At 45.2% G+C, this 21,617-nt stretch overlaps 1 protein-coding gene across 7 annotated transcripts in view; it reads left to right on the forward strand.

Moving 5' to 3' along the window:
* The window catches only part of MEF2D (myocyte enhancer factor 2D), a 135,729-nt gene that overhangs the window by 76,414 nt on the left and 37,698 nt on the right, over positions 1-21,617 (forward strand). The gene's annotated exons all lie outside the window — the stretch shown is intronic.

Below are 21,617 nucleotides of genomic sequence, written 5' to 3' on the forward strand. Positions count from 1 at the left end.
AGGGTAGGATAAAAATGCAGTTAATAATAATAAGAGTTGTTGTTGTTGTTGTTGTTGTTGTAACCTGCCTTGGGGCCTTCTGCTGAAGACAGGGTAAAATATCTGATGCATAAAAACATTGGTAACAGAAACCACTTTAAGTCCAATGCAGATACAGACTGGGATAAAAACAACCTTCATTTAAAAGGCTTGTTGAAAAAAGTGGGGAAAGAAAGGTCTACAACAGGCACTGGAAAGACAATATAGGCTGCTCCTGTAATGACATGGTGTGCCTCTCAACACCCGTTGCTAGGATACGTGAGTGGGGAGAGTAGCTGTTCATGTCCTGCTTGCTGGCTTCCCAGTGGAGCATCTGGTTGGCCCCAGTGAGAACAAGATGCTGGACTAGATGGGCCCCCTTCTCCTCACAGAGCTGAAATCCCCAAAGTTCTTTAGGAAGAGGAATTGATTGTTAAAAGACTCTAGGAATTGTAGCCCTTAACAAATTGCAGTTCCCAGGATTCTTTGGGGGAAAGCCATGACTATTTAAACTGGGACCATAGCGTTTTAAATATATGGTGTGAATGTGCCCCCCCCCCGCCTAGGATGGAGTCCTTGCCTTCTTAAACCCTACAATTTCCTTACCTTGGAGGTCCTCCTAAGCCCCACTTTCCAGAATCAGAGCTCAGTTGATTTTATATTTATTCAAGGTGGCTTTTGAGTGGCAATACAATTGCCCTAATTCGGTTTTTGTGCTTCTTAGCTCACCCTCTGTCCTTGGGGTGGAACAGGCTATAAACCAGGAGGCACAATAACATAAACGCTGTACCTTTATGAACATGACATTTAGGCAATTTCTAATCTGCTTCCCACTGGCCAGGGTGACTTGGCCACCTTCGACTCCCTTGTTTGTTAACTCTGCACCATGAGGACTTGTAACTTGCATACTTAAAGTAAGGATAAAAGCGACTTCCCCAAAGCAAGCAGATTTGGGGTTTTCAGGGGTGACCTGGAAATCCTGAAGGCTTTTTAAAAACCCAATTCTTCTTAGCACCAGAACTCCGCACCCTGCCTTGCCAGTGTCCTGCACCATGCTTGCTGAAGTGGGGTAGAGGACTGTTAACAACAACAACAACAACAACAACAACAACAACAACAACAACATGGAACGAGGTACCTGCTGTTCCATTGCTAGCAGAGGGATTGTTCTGGCAGGCAGCAAATTTGCTGCGGCAAATACTTTCCTACCCTTCAGGGAACCACCCTCAAGGTTGTGAGGTCTTAAAATTAACCCATCGTGACAGATGGCCTAGTTCGATTTCCAGCTCCCCAGCAGGTCTGTTCTCTTGGCAACGGGCCCCTTGATGCAGACTGAGGTTGTTTCAATAAACACCTGAGAGTGAGCTGTGAATCCCTTTTCAAGAAATTAAAACACCAGCCCTCCTTCCCCTGTTGACAAAGCCCAAGGGCAGGAGAGAGTGGTTAGAGAGAAGGCCACATTCACATGTACAAAGGCAAGCTCTAGTGTTAAGGACTTCTGTCTGGGCTGCTTTGGGAGGGTGTTGATGAATTGTTTGTTGTCGTTCTTTATCTAGAGAGGCCTCTTCCTCACAGTTTCAACCCCTACCCCACAAGGCACTTGTGCAAAGTTAGGAACCACTTAGGCCTCATTCATATCAAATATTTAAAGCTCTATGATTTCACTTCAAACATTCATGGGTTCCCTCAAGGTATTCTGGGAGCTGTAGTTTCTTAGCGGTGCTGAGAACTGTTAGAAGGCCCCTGTTCCCCTCACAGAGCTACAATTCTCAGAGTGTTTTAGCAATCAATCCCTCTTCTCAGCTCTCTGGGAATTGTAGCTCTGTGTGACAGAAATGAAATACAATTAAAACACCGCTATGACAGCAACATTCTATATGAAAATGCAAAGTCAATTAAAGGCTGACGTTAAGTTACTCATGGCTAATCTAACAGCTTTGGAACACAGTTTCCAAGGGTTCTTCACCATGCATCAGAAGCCTTTTAGTGTTGTAGACATTCACGCCTGTAAGGGGAGAAAATTCCACTCATGGGGCACTACCACAGAGAAAGCCCTGCTCCAGGTTCCCCATGATGGGCAGCATCAGTTACTTTGGCTGGAAGCAGCCCCCACCTCTTGATTTTTAGGCCCAGCCTGGCTGATGTGGAAAGAGATACTCTGACAAATATCAAGGTCACAAGTTATTGAGGGGTTTATAAGTTAATGTTAGCACTTTGATGTGGGCCTGGTAACATACAGGCAGCAACAATAGATTCAATAGAATATGTGTCACATAATAAAATAAATTCTTGTGACTGCATTCTGCACTAACTGCAGAATGGAAGAAGGAGCTGAAGGAAATGGAATCTCTGCAGCAAACTTGGCACTCTTTCAATTCCAGATTTTCATTTCAGAAATTCTCCTGGTTTAACCAAAACTCAGAGCTGAGCAAGTCTACTGAAGAATCAAGGGAAGGAGCATAATAAATCTCCTGGGTGGAAACCTTGCCTCCTGTGCTGGTATCTGTCTTTTTGCTGATTGTGTTCATCCCTCGTAATAATAATTAGGGGTGTTTGTAGCATGATTTTTAAAATCTTAAAAAAGGTGCTCCCAATAGACATTTTCCAAATAAAATTGTTTATTACTTTTACATGGACAAATCCATGAAGGGTGCCCCATCTTGAACGAGGCATTGGCTTCCTGCCCTCCGTTGCCCCCTTCTCTCACATACAGGAGGGAAACTGTCTTGCCTGCTGCAACAAGTGCATGTACCATCAAAAGTAAAGCCTTTAAAAAAAAATTAGAGCTTTCTTCATTTGCAGCAAGGAAGCATTTCATTCATTTGCAAATTTATTATTGAATAAATTAATTAAAACTCACATGATTCTTCCATTAAGATTTCTTTCAGTTGAGTGGCAGCCCTAATAACGATCCCGTGTTGCATTCATGCAGCACTTGAGAGAGTTCAAGGCATTTTGCATGATCTAGTTCTCAGTACAACTACCCTGTGCATTAGGGCAATGGAGTTAGGGAGAAATGTAAGGTTCTGCACTTAGGAAGAAACAGATACACAAATAGAGGATGGTGGACACCTGGCTTACTAGCAGTACATGTGAAAAGGATCTAGGGGTCTTGGTGGACCGCAAGCTTAACATGAGTAAACGTGTGATGCAGCAGCAAAAAAAACTAATGCTATTCTAGGCTGCATCAACAGAAGTATAGTGTCCAGATCAAGGGAACTAATAGTACCACTCTATTCTGCCTTAGTCAGACCACACTTGGAATACTGTGTCCAATTCTGGGCACCACAATTTAAGAAGGATGCCGACAAATTGGAATGTGTGCAGAGGGCAACCAAGATGATCAGGGGTCTGGAAACTAAGCCTTATGAGGAGCACTTGAAGGAGCTGGGTATGTTTAGCTTGCAAAAGAGGAGACTGAGAGGAGATATGATAGCCATCTTCAAATATCTTAAGGGCTGCCACATGGAGGAGGAAGCATGCTTGTTTTCTCCTGCTCTGGAGGGTAGGACTCGAACCAATGGCTTCAAGTTGATAGGAGATTCTGACTAAACATTTGGGAAAACTTTCTGACAGTAAGAGCTGTTCAGCAATGGAACAGACTCCCCTGAGAGGTGGTGGACTCTCCTTCCTTGCAGGTTTTTAAACAGAGGTTGGATGGCCATCTGTCATTGATGCTTTAGCTGAGATTCCTGCATTGCAGGGGGTTGGGCTAGATGACCCTTGGAGTCCCTTCCAACTCTAAGATTCTATGATTCCTGTCTGCAATATGAGTATGAGGCTAAGGGGAAGAGGGGGCTTCCGTAGTGAGTTCTTGGCAAGGGCAAGAATGGAACTGCAGGCTTCCAGATTCCCTGGCTTAGTCCTGCATCCTATTCTAGCTGTCTTCTTGGTGGGGAGTTTTGGTTTTTTTACACACCCTTTTCAGTGCACTTAATTCCAAATAGGACATTACGCTGCCCATAATGAACGATGGCAGGCAAATTCGGTTGGAGTGGTTTTCCTGTTCCCTTTGGAGCAACGTGTATTTTGAGTTTTACTTTTTAAAAGTTTGGGGGAGCCATTTTGCCTGTAACAGTAACGTCTCACTCTGAACAACAACAACAACAACAACAACAAAAATTCCTTCCAGTAGCACCTTAGAGACCAACTAAGTCTCACTCTGAATATGACTGACTTGTTTGAAGGATACTATAGCTTGAAAACAGAGACTCTGTATGTACTGTTGTTACCCAAGAAAATATTTTAATAAAAGCGTATTCAAAAACAAACCAAAAAATGGTGGGGGAAGGGGTGATTGAGGAGAAGAAGAAATTGTGAAAGCATCCCAGTTGTTCAAAGCATTTTGTTTGGTTTAGTTTTTGTAAGGCCAGCGGGAAACTTCCTATTAGCAATTATTAAGAAAGCTGCTGGAACTTTTTATTGGAGTGGTCATGCTTTGCAACAGAAGGAAGGCCAGCACTAGGTGCCAAGGACAAGCTGGATGTATGTCTTTCCATGGTTATTTGAAGCAGTAAAAGTGAATGGAAAATACTTTCCAGTTCTTTGGGGGCTTTGATTGAGTCCAGGTTCCACAATCCTGTCAGGAAGGAGGGGAAGCATCCTGTGTCAGAGTGCAGGGCCAAATCGATTGCCTGTTTCTCATCTCTTTTCATTGAGCTGCTGTTTGTGCAGCTAAGCTTTGCGGGAGAGAGCTGTTGAAGGAAGATCTGTTAGAGAGGTTTCTTCAGGTTAGGAGGTTAAAGTGCCTGGCTTATTATTTATTTTGTTACATTTGCCTGCAGCTCTTCTTCTGTCACAGAACCCAAAGTGGTGTGCATGTGGTCCCCAAGCAGCCACCCATTCAGGCACTGGCCAGATACAGACCTGCTTAATTTCAGCAAGGTGCTGGACTCGCATATACCTGCTGGCCTGCTTTTACTGCAGTGTCTATAGAGCCAGAAATGCTCCTATGGGAGACATTGCATGTGGCTGGTTCTCAGTGAGTACTGAAAGCATTCTAAAGGTTTCTGGAAAACCTCATAACAGCTAGCTATTGCCACCTTGCAGTGTGTTTACACTCTCACAAACCATCAGAATCTGAGGTAGGGCAGGTGTATTTATGTGCCTTCAATTTATGTGCCTTCACTGTACTCATTTATTCCACCATAGCCCATTTGGCACAGATGTAGGACAGTGGTGCAGAACCAGCACAAACTCCACAAAGCGCCCTGAAAGCATGCAGATTTTTTTCCTAGTGTACTTTACCACTGGCACAAAATGAACCATGCAGTGGGAAGGCTGTGTGGTGTATCAAGTGCTAGTCCTACTCAGAACAGGCCCATTGAAAATAATGGACAGGGCTAACTTAGGTCTACTCTGAGTTTAACTTTATTGGATCCAACCCCATGTCTTAGATCTCTTATATGTGGATTAGCTTGGGTCTAGGGTCATAATGCATCTGCCACATCTGTCAAGAGATTTAACTTCTAGAGACTTAGGGATGGCAGGGGGACAAGTTAAGGCAGAAGGACAGAGGCTCCCAGAGTCTGTGTTTTCTAAAAGCATCCACATCATCTCCACAAATCAAGATATAAGACAATGGTGCTTATCTGCAAGAGATCCCAGAAACTCAGGGCTGTCCCTGGTCAAGAGGGGTCATTGAAGATGATGTCCTATTCCAGTGCTGGATTTGCCCCTCCTGCAGGGGACATGAGCGGGTGGTTTTTCACTGGGCTGGGAGAGTTGGCAGAAGCCAAAGGCAAGGATGCCGAGCCTGTAATAGTCCCTAATGACATTACAGGGATTTGCAGAGGGGATTTGCCATTGCAGATCAGTCCACTGGTCCTCAGGGCCTGGCCGACCGGCTGGAGAAGCGGCTGGTACCTTGATGTGTTGGGAGGGAGACAGAAATCCTCCTTCAGTTATGCCAGCCTGGACGGTCCAGTAATTCCTTCCATAGTGCTTGGTGCACACGGCTTACACCCTGGAGAAGGAGATTTGATTACCCTCTTCGTCTTAAAAGGTTAATGCTGCCAGATGAGGGTGAGGAGGCCTGACCAAATCCTATCTTAGCCCCAAACTGAGTGAAAGCCTTTTATCATTGTTCTGCCTTGCCCTCCCTTCTTCCTTTCCCTCCCACCCCTTAAGGGTTGGCTGCATTGCTGCAGATGTGAGGTTAGTGCAGCCTTGGCCAACCTGGTGGCTTCCAGACGTTTTGACAGGCTGTTTTGGACTCCAATCACCAGCTAGCACAGCCCTTTTGAACCACAAATCCCATCAGCCCTAGTCAAGACAGCTCTCATCAGCCCCAGCCATTGCTTCTGCATATCTATCATCCCCTAACTTCACCACTACTGAAGAAACAGTGAAGATATAAATTGCTGGTTGGGGAAGTCTGTTCAGCAGCAAAATAATATCTGAATGTGACGTATGCATAGATAGGATGGTCCTCCATTGCACTATTCCAGCTGTTAAGAACATACTTTTTATTTTATTTGTGGTGTTTATCTTTCTCCTTTTTCTACAAGGAGCTGAATGTGGTATACATAGTACCCCCCCCCCCATTTAATCCCCACAACAAACCTGTGAGGCACATTAGACTGTGGCTGACCTAAATTTATACCTGACTGAGTGGGGAATTGAATCCTGGTCTCTCCCAGGTCCTAGCACGATACTCTAACCACTACACCACCACTTGTTCTCTGCAGCTTAGCAAGAGCCTGGTTTCCCCACCAGACCAAGGTGGCTTCATTGAGTTCAGCATCCTGTTTCCTGCATTGGCCAACCAAGCCAGTGGTGGAGCATCCTCTCTGCATGTAGAAGTTCCCAGGTTCAAACCCTGGGATCTCCAAGTAGGGCTGGGAAAAGACTCTGTCTGAAATGTTAGGAAATGCTGCCAGTCCGTGTGCACAATACTAAGTTAGATTGACCCAATGGTCTGACTTGAATTAAGACAGCACCCTAGGTTCCTAGCTGTTATCTGGAGACATGCTGCCTCTAAAAGTGGAAGGTCTGCTTAGGGGTGGTGTTGGCATGGTAATGAGATCCCCTAAACTGGTGGCTTTTGGGGAGTTCAGTATCTGTTCTAAGGCTGCACTCTCAGAAGAATAGATCAGGGTTTCATGACATCTGTGGCAAATGATGAGTGTGTTTCAGGCCCTGCCTGGTACCAGGACTTGTGCTGCATCTGTGTGTGTTTGTTCTGGGTGGAAATATGGTGATCTAGGTAGGTGAGGAATGTGCCTGTCTTTGGATGTGGTGGATCTAGGAAACACCCTAGAGAGGTTCGAACACCCTAGAGGGGTCTGATCTGGCCACAGTGATGTCTCAAATGGGATCAGGCATCCTTTTCCAATTTTGTACCCTCCTGGTGTTGTTGGACTACAACTCCCACCATTCTTGATCACTGGCCCTTCTTAGCACCCAGTTGTGAAAGGTTGGATTACTACAGCGTGCTTTCTGTAAAAGGTAAAGGACCCCTGGACCTGGACCGGTAAGTCCAGTCAAAGGTAACTATGGGGTGCGGCGCTCATCTCGGCGTTTGTCCACAGACAGCTTTTCTCCATCATGTGGCCAGCATGACTAAACCGCTATTGGCTCACAGAGGATCGTGACGAGTGCCAGAGCACACGGAAACACTGTTTACCTTCCCACCGCAGATGTACCTATTTATCTACTTGCACCGGTATGCTTTCGAACTGTTAGGTTGGCAGAAGCTAGGACAGAGCAGCGGGAGCTCACCACCATTGTGCGGATTTGAACCACCAACCTAATGATTGGCAAGCCCAAGAGGCTCAGTGGTTTAGACCACAGCACCACCTGTGTTTTACCTGCTTTCTGTAGGGCTGCCCCTGAAAAGTGTCTGGAAACTTTGGCTGGTCCAGAATGCAGCAGCTAGAAGTGTTCTGGGGCCAGCAATGCCCAGAATGCTGGACACGCCTTGCCAGTGTCCCACAGGCGTCTCGTTGGTCACTGTGAGGACAGGATGCTGGACTAGATGGGCCATTGGCTTTATTATGCTCTTAGTGAATGTGCAGTAAATAGCTGGTGCCACCTAACCTCCTTAGAGAACAAATTTGGATGAATGCTCAATAAACATGTTGTCTAGAAGTGACCAGGGCTTAATTACTTCTTATAATAAATTTCATAATGAAAGATAGGAAAAAGGTTAGGAGTTCCACACTGGGTTAGGAGTTCCACACTGCCAACTGGAGACCCCCTTTTCTTTCTCCATGTCTTCAAGAGGGACTGCACGGTTTCTTGTGGTCTGAACAGGTGAAGGGGTTGTGTGCCAGCTGCCTTTTGACAGCTGAAGAAATGAAACTGGAGGAAGCCTGTGGTTTAATGGGGGAAGGGAGAGATGAACCCTAGGAGGGGCGGGGGGAGGGGTGCAGAATAGAAAGGAACCATAATTACCTCTGTGCCAAGAAACCTTGCAAACAATGGCAGCATAAGGAGTTTGGAAGCCTGACAAGCTCGGTGTTTCCATAGCATCCTGGCAGTGAAGAGGCTGAGTTGTGAATCAAGAGGTCCCTACTTCAAATCTTGCCTCTGCCAGGAACTCGCATGGAGGGTGGCTTTGTTGAGCTGTTCTCCCTCAGCGCTCCCCTGCCCACAATATGGGAGACCGACACTCCCCTACTTCATGGGGTTGTTGTGAGGATTTCAAAAATTCATCACTGAATTTTTAAAATCTATTTTCTGTTGCTTCTGACAAGGTTTTAGTCTTCTGGGTGGCCAGCCTGTAGCAATCTTGCTTCATGTGGGGCGGGGGGCGGGAAGTAGCCAGTAGTTTTCACATTCCTTTGGAGGAGTCAATGTGCCTCTATTGGGTTGAGTTAACATAATAGCTGTTGTTTTTATTATTATTAAAATATTTATATACCACTGTATCATAAAAATATATCACAGCAGTTTACAAAAATATAAAACCAAACAAATAGCAACATAAAACTTTTAAAAAAAACAAGTTAAAGGCAAAAAGAAATTTAAAAGGTCATTGTGGGTGGTGTACTCTTAAGCACCTGCATAGGCCCGGAGGAATAGAAAACTTTTCAGCAGGCGTTTAAAAGTTGGCATTTAAAAGTTTGTTATTTTTGGAAAATTTATAAAATATTATTATAAAAAATAAAAGTTGGTGCCGTGAATCTCTGTCGGCTGAGTGTTCCACAGCACTGGGCCAGTGACATTAAAGGCTCATTGTTGTCAAATGAGCCCCACCAACACAGGAAGAGCCTGTTTGATCAGGCCAGTGGCTCTTCTAGTCCTCCATCCTGTTCTCACAGTGGCCAACCAGGTGCCCGTGGGAAACCTGCAAGCAGGACCTGAACACAAGAGCCATCTCTCCTCCTGTAGTTTCCAGCAAATGGAAGCATTATTACCTCTGACCCCTCGAGGAGGCAGAGTATAGCAGTCATGGCTAGTAGCCATTGATATTCTCTTCCATAAGTTTGTCCAATCCTTTCTCAAAGCCATCCGAGTCTGCTTCCTGTGAGACCAAGTTCCATAATTTAACTGTGCACTGCATGAAGAAATACGTTCCTTTCTCTGTCCTGAATCCTGAGTTGCAGGGAGGGGAGGGGATAAGTCCTCTATCCATTCCCTTCTGTTCTTGCAGTGATGGAGAGTTTTGAGATATTCTTGGTTGGGATGGTTTTTTCAGGGTTTACCTGTGCAAATGTGTGCACATGAACCCTGCAGAAGAAGGTGGGAATGAACTGAAAGAAAAGAAGGCTGTGTTGAAAAGCTCCTAAGTGGTGCTCAGGGCAAATATGGGGAAGGTAGAACACAATTGATTTTTTTTAATTAAATTTATTCAAATAAACAGCACAGTACCATGTGTGTATGAAATATTGCTACAAATACTGTATTAAATATTGATAGAAATACATAGATATATAAATTGCATGAATAAATACACCATCATTAAATATTGATAGAAATGAAAAGCTGTTGGGTTGTATCCAGCTCAGACAGACTCAGAGGTGACCTATTGAAATCAATGGACTTGAGTTATTCATGATTGACTTAAGTCCATTTTATGTCAACAGGCCTGCTCTGAACACTCCCCATTACTTATAACAAGGATAAACTTCTCTATTGGGCAGTATCTAAATTATTTCTAAAATATCAAAGGGTTTTGTGGCACCTTTAAAAAGGGCTAGAAAAATTTATTGTGGCCAAAGCCAGCCTTTACCAACCTGGCACCCTCTAGATACTTTGGACTACAACTCCCATCATTTGGGGCTGGAAGGGACTTGTAGTCCAAAATATCTGGAGGGCACCAGGTTGGCTAAGGCTGGCATAAGATATTGTAGATTAGAGTGGACTAGTGCCTTAATAAAATCTTACATATGGTGCAAGATCCTTTGCAGCAACAAACCAAACAGTACGCTGCCTCTTTAGAATGTATAGAAGTCTGGGTGTAGTCTTCTGAACAACAATAAATGGAAGTCAGTCATTCTTAACCTTTTTGTTTGTTTTTGTCTTCAGTCTCTCAGCTGTATAAATGCTGTTTTCCCCCATCTTAGCCAACTACTCTCAGTTTAAGTAGGGCTGGAGAGAGACCTGCCACCAGAGTAGTTTTAAGGCAATCTCTCATCACAGGGAACTCTGGGCATTGTGGCTCTGAGAGGGGAATAAGGGGTCTCGGCTCCTTTGACAAACTACAACTCCCAGGATTCTTTGGGGGAAGTCACAACTGTTTAAAATGGTAAGATACTACTTTAAATGTGTAGTGCAGATGGGGCCTAACTCAGCAGCTGCTTTGTACGAAAGGGTTGACTGGGCCCCCATGAGTGAATGAGAACGCTACGAATTTGCCTTAAGGAGAATGCTGCCAAGGCATGTGCAGATCTACAGATAGCAACTCGGATTGATCATGGAGAGAAACCAGAACACAGGGACAGTTGGAGCCTATGGAGAAGATAGCTGATTTTGCATGCAGATAAGACACAGCAATGGAGGATCGCCATCTCTTGTTTTTAAAATATTTCTCTCATGCTGGTCTAAGTACTTTTCCAAAAGGAGATGTGAGTTTTCAATTTTTAGCAAAAGGTCTTCATAGCAATGCAGAGTACATCCAGCTCCTTCCTGTTGGAAGGGGTGGGAAGAGAGTGCCTCTGAGCATGTATAAAGTGCTCCTCCCACAGGGCTGACCTTACCATTAGGCAGTGAGGTGCTTTTTTGTGAGGAGGGAGTAGAATAATTTTTATTTCATTTTATAACGTATATGGAACAGAGGGAGCAGTTACAACAGTAGGTGAAAATTAAAAGATGAAAAACAAAACTATAAAATAGTCACATAGAATACGTACAGTTAGTTGCACATGGGTTAAAAATAACAAAGTCCAAGTAAAGAATATCAGCGTTATCTGATCATCAAGTATAGTTCCAGATTTGCCAGGCTTGTGACGAGGGTTGCATTGAAAATGATGGTTCCATTGTATATGACAGTGAGGCCATGAAAGGGCAGCAAATTGTTGTTTATGTAATTTATTGCATTCTTACTCCTGGGGAGAGGAGAGGCACTTGTGGGATTTTCTGCCCCGAGTGCCAAGATATATTGGCCAGCCTTGAGTATTATGCACCTTGACTTGGCAGGGGTGGGGAGACGGTACACAGGGGATGTTTGGTTGGGGGCACCAAATGTCTTGCTCAAGTCCTGCCCCTGTCTGAAGGAGCAGCAACTGTTAGCCAATATAAATGAATAGTACTTCCATGTACTGAAGAAGTATATCCTGAATACCAGGCATGGAGGTAAACATGGAGAGAAATGGCATTCAGAGGTGCTGCCTGGACTAGATACAACCTTACGAAGGACTGAACAGATTTTAGGCCAGGGAGGTCTCTCTCCATGGCAGTTTGCTACCTTTAAGTGGAACATCCAGATTTAGGACCAGTGTACCTCAAGATGTCAGGGACAAACACAAGGGATTCTCACTTCCTGTCCCCCTGGAAGTACCTGTGTAGATTGGGTTGCTAGAAAAGATGGACCTGACCCAACATAACAGAGGCCTTGTACAGAGAAAGGCCATTGGTCCATCTAGCTCAGTATTGTTTACACTGACTGGCAGTGTCTCTCCAGGGTTTCAGACAGAGTCTTTCCCAGCCTCACTTGGACATGCCAAGGATTGAACCTGGGACCTGGTGCATGCAAAGCACATGCTCTAATACTGAGCTACAGCTCTTCTCCAGAGGCTGCTCTTATTAAGGGTTCAATGTTTTACATTAACCAAACTCCTAAAGAGAGGATTGCCCAAACAGTTAATTTTTTATTTTCAATTCTTTTTTGCTAGTACTAACTGCTAGGAAAGATGGGCTGGTAACATTCCAGCAGTTTGGCGTCCCTGAAGGGGGCAGCTTATAGATGGACAGGAAAGGTCCAGAAGGGAGAGACAGGAAAAGGCAGGCAAGAGAGATTTGATGTGCAGCATTAACTAGTCTGCAGCAAAGCCTTCCAGATGTTTTGGGCTACAACTCCCATTGCTTGCAGCTTAAGGGGAGTTGTCCAAAACATCTGGAGGGGCATTAGGTTATATAAGAGCACAAGAAGAGCCAGCTGGGTCAGGCCAATGACCTATCTAGTCCAGCATCCTGTTCTCACGGTGGCCACCTAGATGATGGCCGTGGGAGACCCCAAGCAGGACCCCAACACAACAGCCCTATCCTATCCCATGTGTTTTCCAGCAACTGGTATTCAGAAGCATTGCTGCCTCCCACTGTGGAGGCAGGACATAGCCATTGTGGCTGTTAGCTACTGACAGCCTCCATGAGTCAGGCTCTTCTGATGCTGGATGAGATAAGCAAGAGAGAGATAAGCAAGGCTGGTGAAGTGAGTGCCACTCTAGTGCCCTTTGGACTGAGAAGCACCTTACCTCCACACCCTGGTTCTCTGTGGAACCACTTGGCAACTACAGTGGAACCACTTAATCCCCCTCTCTTGCCAGGGAGCCAGATGGGCAAATAGCAAGAGGCCACTCGGCTTAACGGGCAGCCTACAGTCTGCAGCTGAAACCTCCTTCATAACGCCGCCTGCCTAAGCAGCCTTGCCTGTCTGTCGGCACAGGCTGGCGAAAGAGGAGGAGGAGGAGGTCAGAGCCGGCCGCTGACCCCTGCCTTGATTCTGAAATGAAGTGATTCGCTTGACGCGGAGCAGGCCAGAGACCCTGGCAACGTGACTGCTGCTGGCTCTGAGGCAGCGAGCCCAGAAGACAAAGTATGGGGCGGCTTAGCCACCTCACGTGGCGGGGAACAGCTGTGTCGTGTGCCATCTTTGCGCTCTGAAGGGGTGAGGCGATTAGAGCCCAATCTTGTTAGGAGAGGGAGGGAGGGAGGGAGGGAGGTGGGGCCTGGGCTGCTTCTGGCAGAATGCAGAAAGAGAGGCATTCGCAGACCTGGGCCCTGCTTTCCTAGCTTCCTCTCCCCCCCCCCCTTGCAAAAACAAAACAAAAACAAAAAAAACAGCCTGTATTTTTGCCCATGGGATTGCGGTGAACCTCCTAAGGGCTTGGCCTCTTTTGCAAAGCTGCTTCGTGCTCCAGCTTTAATAGCATCTCTGAAAAACAATGTACACCACCTTGAGCTCCTTGGAGAAAATGGGGTATCCACTGTTAGAAACTCGGATATATAAGCTAGGCGACAAATGGCTCCTTAAACCAGGGTTACAGTCAGCAAAACGGCTTGAAAGTTGCATTTTTCAATACGACTTTTGACTTCCTGAAACTCATTCTGATTGTGCAGGTAAAATGTAACGGGTACAGTTCTGCAGGGTGTGTTGCTCGTGTGTGAAAACAGTCAAGATCCAAGGATCCCCAGGCATGCACCTCCATATGGCAGAGACGTCAGGCACTATCTTGGCACCCGGGTGTCTTCACTAGGTTGCAAGGAGCCAATAGCCAGGTGCAAAATGTGCCTGGCGAATTTCAAACGCTGGGTATACCTATAATAAATAAAATAAGAGGATCCAGGCTGGTGGACCAGACAAAAGACCCATCTAGCCCAGCATCTGGTTCTTGCAAAGGTCAACCAAGGTGTTCTAGTAGGAAGCCAGCAAGCAGGACATGAGTGCAACTGTGCTGTCCTCAGCTGCAGGCCCCAGCAGCTCGTATTCAGAAGCACCTGCAATAATGGTGGGAGAACATAGCCATTGTGACTAGTAGTCATTGATAGCCTTATCCTCCATTAATTTCCTATGGGAAGCCCTCCAAGTTGGTGGTCCTTGCTACCTCTTGTGGCAGTGAATCCCAGGGTTTAACTACAGGCTCCATGAAGGACTTCTTTTGTCTGTCCAGAATATTTGGGTACACAGCCACTTCAGAGGACTACACTGGATTCTAGTACTATGCGAGAGTGAGGAAACCTCTTCCTCCACTCCATGTCTAATTTTATACACCTCTGCTATACCCCCCCTGTTCAACCCACTTTTTTTCTGTAGCAGGGTATTTTTTTTATAAAAAAAATTTCCCCATTGTATAATGTATATAAAACAAAGCAACAATAGATGCAAATTAAAAGACGAAAAGCAAAATTTAAAAATAAGCACAGTTACAGATGGTTTAAAGTAACAAAAAAATCTAAGTCATAGAGGAAAAAAGCAAGAATAAATATATTTACGAAAAGAAATAACATTTGATTATCAAGTACAGATTTGACAGACTTGTGACAAGGGTTGCCCCGCTTTATACGTAGTAAAGGAATGCCAAATCATATGAAAAGTTTCTTGAGGTTGTCGTCCTTGTCAGAATCTGAAATTGTGTGCCATTTTCTCCATTATAGCTGTATTCCAGAGTGAGTGGTACTGAAAAGCTCAGTGTAAGATTTTTTTGCTGTTTCCCATTGAGTTGCAATTACTATTCGAGCTCCCACAGTCATATACAAGACCAATTCTTTGGACAAGATGTCTACAATGGCATTGTCAAGCAGGGAATTAATCCCTTGGACCTTTTGGTTGTTTGCTCTGCTTTTCCCTTTACTTCTCCTATCCTTTCGCCCCACCTTGACACACAGGCAGAGCCTGGTAAGGAGTGAATCCTCTGAGGCGTCTCAGGTTTCAGCTTGCCTGCCCTCTGCAGTGGCGTGTTCAGGGGCATCCTGTCATGGATCAAGTGGCTTCATCAGGAGAGAAGGGCAGCCAAGCCTGTCTCCATTTGTCAGGAGCCAAAGCGGGAGGCAGGATCTGTCCAGCTGAGAACGGGTGGGGAGGTGACATTGCCAAAGGACAGCGCAGGGAAGGGTGGCCCCCCTCTGCATGTGATGGGCAATAAGGAAAAATTCACAGGCAGGGTTGGAGAAGTGGCTGGGATCAGGTGACCCGAGACAACCAGTCTTATTCTGCTGCTTGGATGAACAAATCTTGTCAATTTCAGTTTATCTTATTTTTCCATTTCCAAAATCAACTTCCTTCTTTTTTTTTTAAGGCCTCAGCATTTTTGTGTGCATTTCACCTAATATACACATTTGTGCATGCAATTTTGCCTAAAATGCACATTTTATGCAAGTAATTCCCACTATTATAATGTCTCTCGGTCTAACCTACCGCACGTTGTTGTTGTTGTTGTTGTTGTTGTTGTTGTTGTTGATACAAAAAGAGCCTGCTGTGTGTCCACCTCAAAGGTCCTGCAGGTGCAAAGAGCATTAAAGGAAGTTTGTCTATATAGTAACTGTCACAGTACTGCCACAAGCACAAATAATCATAGAACCACAAGGGCCATCCAGTCCAACCCCCTGCCAAGCAGGAAACACCATCAAAGCATTCCTGACAGATGGCTGTCAAGCCTCTGCTTAAAGACCTCCAAAGAAGGAGACTCCACCACACTCCTTGGCAGCAAATTCCACTGTCGAACAGCTCTTTACTGTCAGGAAGTTCTTCCTAATGTTTAGGTGGAATCTTCTTTCTTGTAGTTTGAATCCATTGCCCCTTGTCCGCTTCTCTGAAGCAGCAGAAAACAACCTTTCTCCCTCCTCTATATGACATCCTTTTATATATTTGAACATGGCTATCAAGAATGCACAATTAAAAGATTTTGGGAGACAGGGGTGCCCAGTGTTTACAGTCATTGTGTTGGGTAAAGTTATTGAAACTGAGCAGTATGGCTGTTCCTGGACTGTTCCACTTTAACCTGCAAGCTAGGAAACCCTCAAACCAAAACCTTCTCTGCATGGTGCAAACTAGCATATCGGGGGAAGTGTTCATCTGAGCTTTCTTCCTTGATAGTCCATGTTAGTGGTTCCCAAACCTTTTGGCGCCTCCTCCTCCTTGGTTCCATAAACTCATCCCCAGTGCCCCCTACCGTACCCTATTAAAAACATTATCCAGTATAATGGCTTGCATGGTCCCCTAAGGAAGATAACACCGCAATAAAATTCAAAACAGTAACAATTCATTGCACATGTATTCAAAATCCAATTAAAACTATTTAGTTTAATTAATTCAACACATTTACGAACTTGAGCCAGTGATACCAGCTCTTTAAAGTCTCTTAGCACCCCCTTAGGGAATCCTTCCCCCCCCCCATGGTACTGCCCAGTTTGGGAGACACTGGTCTTTGTGAGAAGAGGATCCTGTATGTCTGTGAGCACACCATCTCCGCTGCCTCCCATCCTGAAGTGGCACTGCCTGGCTTTAACACTTGATTTGCTGCTAGTTTGGTTTCGGCCTCTGCAATGTGGAGCAGGAGACTGGCCCACCTGCTTTCTCTGGTTGCTCGTGCGTGCCATATCTCTCACTCTTCTCCTATCAACCAAATTCTTTGAGATCCTCAGCAGGCAGATGCTACGAAAACACACAGGCTGTTCTCACTATTGGAAGCCACGTAGCCCGGAATCAAAGGGAAAATAAATTTCACCCGAGTCCCCAGCTGAGCTTCCATCTGTCTCCTCCTCAGCACTACAGAATGTCTCCCCTCCTCTCTTCCTCCCCCTCCCCCAGTCCACAGACTCCATTGCCTTGGAGTTCACAGAAATACCAGGGTCTCTCTTTTACACTCCAAAAGCAGCATCTACATACAGCAGACAGCTGGGCCCACAGGACTGAAAGAAATACAGTATCATGCATCCTGCCTTTTTGGGGTGTGGGGTGGGGCTTTGGGTGTCAGGAATCAAGCTGCCCTTTCTGCCCCATTGAATCCCAAATTAATCCCTGCAGCAAGTTGTGGTGCTGGTTTTCCACAGTCATCTGTTTCACCACTGCGAGAACAGGAGGCTGGATCAGATGGGCCATTGGCCTGATCCAGCAAGCTCTTCTTATGTTCCAGACATTCAGGATGTGAATGCAGAAAGGCTACTTGAGCAGGAGTCACAAGGAGTGAAGCGAGGCTGTGCTCTGGCTCCCACTCTTTTTGACTTTTATATTGATGATTTGGCACCATATTTAGGCAATGCAGTCTCCCCCTCTCCGGTAATTAGGAACAGAAATATTTCAATCTTTATGTATGAGGATGATTTAGTGCAGGGCTCAGCAAACTTTTTCAGCAGGGGGCCGGTCCACTGTCCCTCAGACCTTGTGGGGGGCCGGACTATATTTTGAAAAAAAAATATGAATAAATTCCCATGCCCCACAAATAACCCGGAGATGCATTTTAAATAAAAGCACACATTCTACTCCTGTAAAAACACGCTGATTCCAAGACCGTCCGCGGGCCGCATTTAGAAGGCAATTGGGCCGCATCCGGCCCCCAGGCCTTAGTTTGGGGACCCCTGATTTAGTGCTTTTCTTTCCTGATTGGGCCTCAAAAGTCTCTTAGAAGTGTTCAGCACATACTGTAAACAGGAAATCCTATCTATATATTACTCTTAAGACTAAGATTGTGAATTTGGGCAGACCCAGTCCTAGGTGTATATAGTGCTTGGATCAGCAGGCTATTGAACAAACTCACTCATTTACCGATAGATACTTGGGTGTACTTTTTAATGCAGAGCTTTCCAGACTTTTCCTGTTGGTGACACACTTTTAAACATGCATCATTTTGCAACACAGTACTGTAATTGAGATTTACTAGCAAACCTGGTGGTTAAACTAACCCCTTTCCAGCCCCCAGAGGAGCACAGGGAGCTTTTGCATGACACACGTACACACTGCAGCCGACACACTAACGTGTCGTGACACACAGTTTGGAAAGTTCTGCTTTAATGAAACACTCTCTTAGAAGTGTCCTATGGAGGCAGTGAAAGTCAAAGCATAGAAGACCATAGGGGCACTGATGAAGTTCTATTACAGTAGGGGAGGGCAGCAGGTTGAACCTGCCCTAAAAACATTTGGTAGCAGAGTGCTTTTCCAAATGCTATATGTTGTTGAAATCTGGGGCTCTGATTCAAATTCCATTCAAATTTTGGAAACCGCAGAATACTTTTTTTCATAAGCTATCCTCTCTACCATCAAGAATTTCAGTAGCTGTTCTTTGTACAGAATCCAGGTGGCCAACAACTGAGACGAGAGTGGGCTGTGCTCAGTTAAAGTATACAGTATTTTAAACATTGGTATGATGCCTATTGAGCATTTTCCTGCTCTGTGCTATATGGAATTGGATGAAAACCAACTCTGGAAAGCAGCTTGTCAAGATGTTTTAGCCTATTATTATTTTCCAGAAATGAGCTCTGCTTTGACCTTGAATAAGTGTCAACTAAGGGATTGGCTCTTCTGTATAGAATCCAGAAAGGACCTGCAACTAATTAAAAACACCAGATTTCCCCCTTTGAATGCACTCTTGAGAACAGAGTATTTTAGAGCTACCGCGTTTCTCTGAAAATAAGACACTGTCTTATATTTTTTTTACCCCTCAAGAAAACACACTATGGCTTATTTTCGGGGGGTGTCTTATTTTAACCGCTCCGCATCGGTACGCTGCATAGCCACGCCTATCCAGGCCGTCTTAAGGGAGCCGCCGCGACACTATGTCTTATTTTCGGGGTATGGCTTTTATCGCGCAAATGCATAGAAATCCTGCTGCGACTTATTTTATGGGTATGTCTTATTTTCAGGGAAACACGGTAGTTATCTGACCTAGCTCTCCTTTATTGAGCTGCGCTTCCAAGTGATGGTTTGGTTTCTTTTGAGTGACAATAATAGTTTCGTAACACAGAGTGGCCCTCCATGCACTGACTGCAATTTTTAAAAAAATAAATCTGGAAAAATGAGTTAGATAAAATCACTATAAATTTTTGTGGTGATTTGGAGGTTTAATTTGAAATTGAGCTAGATTCAAGTTTGTTGGTGTCTCTGGTAACCCCTTACATCATGGAAGTTGGCTCATATTATTGATGTATTTTTTATTGGTATTGTTGCTGCAGGTTTGCCATGGCCTTTGGCTAGAATGATAAACTTTGATTAGTTGATTGATACTTGAGCAGGGTTTGAAGATGGGGGTGTCTGTTTAGGCCTTAACATTGCATTACTTGAAAACACGCCGCGCCCCCCCCCCCCATTTTGGCACAGGAGCATACCCCCAGTGGCCATGTATGAGTAATGCTCCTGCTGATTAGTATGTTTGTGTGTTGCCTCTGGATTGGCTTTCCCCAACCTGGTGTGCTTCAAATGCTTTGCACTACCACTCCCAGACAGCACAGCTGTATGATGGTGCAGATGCTGAGAGCATGATTCTGCTGGCTGGGGCTAATGTGATTGCTGATCCAAAATGTCTTAGGGCAGCAGTTTGGGGGAGGCTTTTCTAGAGACTAAAGTTGCCACCTCTTTTTTGTAGTTCTGTTTTCAACTGCTACATACCAGGCAGGGATTCAACTGGCATAGATTTCCCAGGCTTGAAAGCTCAGTGGTGGGTAAATCTCCATATGTACTTCTGACTATCAGGGCAGCTGCTCCAAAGCATTATGGCCCCTCAGAGAAAGACAGTGTGGCAATGTAGGGGACACCCTCAGGAGCTAGTGTCCTTTGGAACTCCCTGCCTATTGACACCAGACAGGTGTCTTCGCCGTACTCTTTTTGGCACCTGCTAAAAACACGTAGCCCACCTAAATATGTGGAATGTTGACAGCTGTTTAAATCCGGTTTTAATTATTTTTTAGAATATTAATTATTTTTTATAATAATTTTACTGGTTTATTCTTTTTGTAAACCACATTGAGTGTCCCCACCCCACCCCTTATAATCAGGCAGTATATAGATTTTATGAAATTAAATGTCGTGTCCCAGTTACAGGAAATGTAAGCGTTCTTTAAAGAACTCCCCAATGAGGGCAGGGTTGCAAGTGCAGCAAAGTCTGAACAAGCCAACATCTAAAGTCGAAAATCAGTCTAGGTCCAAGCAGGGAGTTAAGGTTAAGTACAGCCTAGCAAGACAGAGGAATTAGAATTGGGAACTAGGCACCAGAGAACAAGAAGCCAGAGAGAACTGTGTTGCTTCCAGCATCTGAAAGCCTCAGGAGGGAGGCCTTATTTACTCTGGCTACTTAACCCAGACCCTTACCACAGTTGCTGATAATGAAGGAGTATCAGGGATTGGTTGCTTGTGGACGGCCTCTTGCTTGCGAGTAGACCAACAACTTGGGTCTTCATTTTATTTATTATTGCATTGATACCCAACCTTTTCTCCAAAGAGCTCAAGGCGGTGTACAAACTTAGCCCCCTCACCATTTTATCCTCAGAACAACCCCTCAGATAGGCTAGGTTGAGAGGCAGTGACTGGCCCAAATCCACCCAGGGGGCTTCATGACTGAGTGAAGATTTGAGCGCTGGACTCCTAGTACTTGTCCAGCAATCTACCCACAACTCCATCCATACTGGCATACTGTGCCATGGCTCTTTGGCCTGGACCCGAAATTTTTGGTGCTGTCAAGGACTGGAAGACAGGCAGGCCATTCCACCTCCCCCTGCTGATCACTTCCTGCTGGAGCTCGTCCACAATTATCTAGCCTTCCAGGTCCCATATCCCATGGTACCACCCTCCGCATTGGATTCAGGATCATTGGTCAGTGGGATGTCTGGGTCATCTTCTGAGGACTCCCTGCCTGGTCAGGTACGACAGTCCTTTTCATTGTCGCGGCAGCAGTAAAATGGAACGGAACAGGGAGCCTTGATGGGGCTTCCTAAATGCAATTTCTAGGCTTTATTGAAGTGAGATTCATTTGCATAAAGCTTTCGCAATGTACTTTAGTCAAACACCTTTGAAAAAATCCTGATACGACTACATGTACAGTATGTGCGTTGATAAAGATCACACTGAAACAATCTTGATGCCGCCGGCCTGCCACAAAGATTGCTTCCCCCGCCCTTTTCGTAGTGTTCTTCAGTGCGTTGTTAATGTGGAGATGAAAAGACTTGAAAGAATTCAAAGCTGCAGCAAGCTGCCCACGCACCACACCTCAAGAAGGGGGAGTGGAAGTCAGAAATATAGGTATGAAACAGAGAATTCCTAATGCATCAGTTCCGCTTCCAAATCACCTAGGGTTTAAGTGGGGAATATTGCATACGTCTTCCTGATTATAATGCTAGTGCTCCCGTCCAGGTTTCTAGTGTTACTTTTGCACAGTTGTACCTGCTGTTTGATGGAACTGTGGCTGTTTGACCAATATACCAGCATGTCACGCTAAAATTCATTCACCCCATTGGGTGTGAAGTGACACAAGAACCAACATCAGTGGACAATGTCACTGCTCCCCCACCCCTTC

This window comes from Lacerta agilis, chromosome 17 (assembly GCF_009819535.1).
Source record: "Lacerta agilis isolate rLacAgi1 chromosome 17, rLacAgi1.pri, whole genome shotgun sequence".
In the NCBI taxonomy this organism is placed as follows: Eukaryota; Metazoa; Chordata; class Lepidosauria; order Squamata; family Lacertidae; genus Lacerta; species Lacerta agilis.